This window comes from Physeter macrocephalus, chromosome 7 (genome assembly GCF_002837175.3).
Source record: "Physeter macrocephalus isolate SW-GA chromosome 7, ASM283717v5, whole genome shotgun sequence".
NCBI classification, from domain to species: Eukaryota; Metazoa; Chordata; class Mammalia; order Artiodactyla; family Physeteridae; genus Physeter; species Physeter macrocephalus.
The window spans coordinates 46,997,049-47,001,874 of NC_041220.1; the positions used below are offsets into that span (position 1 = coordinate 46,997,049).

At 39.6% G+C, this 4,826-nt stretch overlaps 1 pseudogene; it reads left to right on the forward strand.

Annotated features, from left to right (window-relative positions):
* The first annotated feature begins 3,554 nt into the window (after window positions 1-3,554).
* LOC112067072 (speedy protein C-like) lies at window positions 3,555-4,143 on the forward strand (annotated as a pseudogene).
* The last annotated feature ends 683 nt before the right edge of the window (window positions 4,144-4,826 follow it).

The window sequence follows — 4,826 nt, forward strand, 5'->3', positions numbered from 1 at the left end:
TCAAATATTTTCTCAGTCTCTTTCTTTTTCTCTTCTTCTTCTGGGACCCCTATAATTCGAATGTTGGTGTGTTTAATGTTGTCCCAGAGGTCTCTGAGACTGTCCTCATTTCTTTTCATTCTTTTTTCTTTATTATGCTCTGCAGTAGTTATTTCCACTATTTTATCTTCCAGGTCACTTATCCGTTCTTCTGCCTCAGTTATTCTGTTATTGATCCCTTCTAAAGTATTATTAATTTCATTTATTTTGTTGTTCATCATTGCTTGTTTCCTCTTTAGTTCTTCTAGGTCCTTGTTAAATGTTTCTTGCATTTTCTCTATTTCTAATATTTTGTATCATCTTTACTATCATTATTCTGAATTTTTTTTTAGGTAGACTGCATATTTCCTCTTCATTTGTTAGGTCTGGTGGGGTTTTACCTTGCTCCTTCATCTGCTGTGTGTTTTTCTGTCTTCTCATTTTGCTTATCTTACTGTGTTTGGGCCTCCTTTTCGCAGGCTGCAGGTTCGTAGCTCCCTTTGTTTTTGGTGTCTGTCCCCAGTGGCTAAGGTTGGTTCAATGGGTTGTGTAGGCTTTCTGGTGGAGGGGACTAGTGCCTGTGTTCTGGTGGATGAGGCTGGATCTTGTCTTTCTGGTGGGCAGGTCCACGTCTGGTGGTGTGTTTTGGGGTGTCTCTGGGATTATTATGATTTTAGGCAGCCTCTCTGCTTATGGATGGGGCTGTTTTCCTGTCTTGCTAATAGGGTGTCCAGCACTGTAGCTTGCTGGTCGTTGAGTGAAGCTTGGTCTTGGTGTTGAGATGGAGATCTCTGCGAGATTTTCGCCGTTTGATATTATGTGGAGCTGGGAGGTCTCTTGTTGACCAGTGTCCTGAAGTTGGCTCTCCCACCTCAGTGACACAGCCCTGATGCCTGGCTGGAGCACCAAGAGCCTGTCCTCCACACGGTAGAAATGATGTATCAGCAAAAAGTGCACTTAGATGTGATACTTCCAGAGAATTCTTCTTTGTTACTTTTTCACAAAATCCAATTCCGTCTCTCCAGCGCAGCTGGCGGGCACACACAAGCCGCAACCGAGGCCCACCACCAGCGCTCCACACTGCCCGGAGCCGCCTCCTTCAGCCCGTGACTCGTCCAGACATCCTCTATGTCCTGTTCTTAAATAACTAACTGTTGAGATTCTTGCTGATGGAAATGCTAGTTTCATTAGAAATTTCAGGAATTACAGGTCACTAGATAACATGAATGGCTGTACTTTTTGGTCAGAAGACTTATTCTCATTATGTAACGAGGTCAACAGATCATATCTCACTCTTACCCATGCTCTCTACTCGAGAGGTAGACCACTTTTGTCCTTGTCATACCACTCTATTACAGTCTACAGTCTTCTATCATGTTGTTTCTTTTGATTGAACTGCTCTCCTTCCTTACCTGCCTTTGCAGGGACAAGTCCCATTCATTTACGTTGCTACTTGTGGTAGGCAGAATAATGGCCACCCAAAGACGCCTGGTTCCTAAACCTGGAATCTATGAATAGTAGATTATATGGCAAATGAGAACTAAAGTTGCAGATGGAAATAGGGTTGATAAAATCAGCTGACTTTGATATTGACAGATGTTCCCAGATTATTTAGATGGGTTCAGTGTAATCACAGGACACCTTAAAAGTAGAGGAGGGAGGCAGAAGAGAGAGAACCACAGGCACGGCAGCATGAGAACAGTGTGACAACCATAGTTGCTGCCTTTGAATTGGAGGAAGCTTACCACAAACAAAGGAATGTGGGTGATTTATAGAAGTTGAAAAAGGAAAGGAAACAAATTCTGCCCCAGAAAGAGTGCATCCCTGAAAATCTTGACTTTAGCCCAGTGAGAATCATTTTGGACTTCTGGTCTCCAGAACTGTAAGATGGTAAATTTTTATTGTTTCAAACTATTGAGTTTGTGGCAATAGTAATCTAATACAGTACTTAAATGGTCTTAAAGTACTTAAAGAAATATTTCTGGAACATCTAGAATATTTCTCTCTTCTCTTCATAGCAGTTTTCTTAATTTTAATTGTATAAATATTGTTTAGTTAATGTTTGTCACCTATTTGAGAATGTGAGCTCAATGAGGACAGGGATTATGTCATTTCATCCTAGAAATATTCTCAGTGCTTAACATAGGACCTGACTCAATAAGTGCTTGATAAATGCTTATTAGATAAAATTGATTTTTAAATAAGAAACTGAATAAGGTTTTCTCTTCTGTGGCTATCAAGGACCAATCTGGGGAAAATGAGTTTTGATTTCTTTATTTAAATATTTTAAGAAAGGGATCCCAGGAGAGTAAATATACTTTACCCAGGGTGGCCTTAGCACCTACTAGTGCTAAGATTTCCTCTCTGACTTAGAATATTTTTTCTGTCTTTTGAAGGCAGAGTATTCTCCTTCAATCTGAATCCTAATCTATAGGACTATTTATAGATAGTCATAAAAATAGATGAGGCCCTAATCTGATAGAACTGGAATCTGATAGAATAGAATCTAATCCAATAGAAAAGGAAGAGACACCTGAGCTCTCTCTTCCCATGTGTGCAAAGAGAAAAGGCCATCTGAGGACATAGAGAAGGTGGTGATCCACAAGCCAGGATGAGGTCTCACCAGAAACCAATTTTGATGGCACTTTAATCTTTCAGCCTACAGAAATGTAAGAAAATAAATTTGTGTTGTTTAATCCACTCAAAAGAAATCAAGGTCTCATTATAAATATGGAATGTTTATTTAATAAATATATAGATGATATGAGAAATTAAAAACAATAATTTTAAAATTTATAATATTTTCCACATCAATATTGCTTTCATGATAGTTCTATGTTCAAGGATTGATAAGTAATACAAAATAAGAAGAAAGAAATCTTACTTAAACAAGAAATGTATTATCACTGAGAAATAAGATGTCATTACATTTTGTTAATGAAGCCAGATACTAAGAGGATACCAAGGAAGCATGTTGTGTTATAATACTGTGAATTAATTAATTGAACAAACATGGTTGGGCATTTATTATATATCATGTCTTCTACTGGAGTCTTAGTGGAACAGATAGACAAATAAATCTGTATGATATAATATAGTAGAAACCATGATAAGTGAATACAAATACATACAGTCCATTAAAACACAGAAAAGACAAATAATTCTCTAAGGAGAGAAGTATCTTAAAGAAGGGGAATTGAGCTAAGCCTTAAAAGACAAGGTGGAAAAATGGCTACTTTGTGTTTATATATGCCAGAAAACATGCTTTATTTACTTGTAGTGCTCATTACAAAAAAAATATAAGATCCAGAAGTCTAAAGATTGGGAACTAGATCTCACATGCATGCCACAACTAAGAGTTCACATGCCACAACTAAGAAGCCTGCGTGGGCAACTAGGGAGCCTGCCTGCCGCATCTAAGGAGTCCACCTGCCACAACTAAGACCCGGTGCAAATTAATTAATTAATTTAAAAATCTCTATTAGATATACAGTATATAAACATAGCACTACATTACTATAGTGCTTGTAAAGGACATGGAAGAGAACATGGTGAACCACAAATGTAGGATTTTCCTGTGGGCCCTGGGCAAAGATTGGGTAGTTGGATGGGGAACTTCCTGTACCAAAGGGACAAACTATGGGCACAAATGGCCTTCTGGGTCATTGTGAGCTGCCAGTGCTGTAAGGAGGTCATGGTCTTCCTGGGCCTGGTGCCCCCATCACGGTGGGCCTCAGAGGCCTATCCAAAGGTCTGTGTCCAACATCCCCAGGCCCGGCCTCTTGTAACCCCACTGTTCCCTCTGTGGCTCACACCCTCACAACAGCTATTGATGCCACCATACCTGCCCCTTGCCTACTTCATCCAAGTGCCCTTCCCTCAACCCTGAGTGGTATCACCCTCTCTCTCAAGCTTGTCTCTCAGTGACTGAAGATCTGTGGGGTGGGGACTTCCTCATCATCCTGTCCCCCACCCCAGCTGCAACTGGAGCCAGGCACCTACACCCTCCACATTCCCCCAAAGTTTCTCAATGTTCCAAGGCTCAGAAACTCACAGGGTGAGGAGCAGCCTGCCTGCTTGCCTGCTGACCCAGTGCTCTACTGGATATATCCCCCCACCCCCTGACTCCTGCCTCAGGTGGCAGCTCCTGTCTTGCAGTTTCTCTATGACACTCCCCTTTCCTCCTCTTTTTCCGGAACGAAGCCTGCCCTGCAGGTTACCTTAACTGATCTTGATTTCTTCCATCTTGTAAATCCCTAGAAGGTGCTACTTGCTGGCATTTGAAAAATAAACACACCACTAGGTTATTAACACACTTTTTATTCTAGTGTGATTTTTACAAGACTGCATTTTAAAGAGCCTATGTAAAAGCAATGCATGTGCCTAATTATTAGTAACAAATGCCATGTACTTAGCAAATTGAAAATGCAATGATTTCTTAGACTTCTAAATGCTAATGAATTAACCGAAAAATCCAGAGCTGAATTCCTTGTTGCTCCTTCTATACATTTTATAGAATTCTATTGTAGAGTACCAATCAATTGAGAAAGCAATTCAAGTCAGAAGTGCTAGCTTATTCACAGGAACAATATTAAATCAATTAACCTAGTAATGGCATCTGCCAGTTCATTTTTAAGAAAGGTTCAGTAGCAATAAAATTAAACTACAGTCATAAATTTTCCTCTTTTCTAGGTATTGAAGGAAGAAAAAGACTAAAAATGGTTTTTAATTTTGTCTTTAACATTAATCAGATTGCTTTAAGAAGCTCAGAAACGGGTTATGCAATCAAATGAGAAATCTATTCTGAA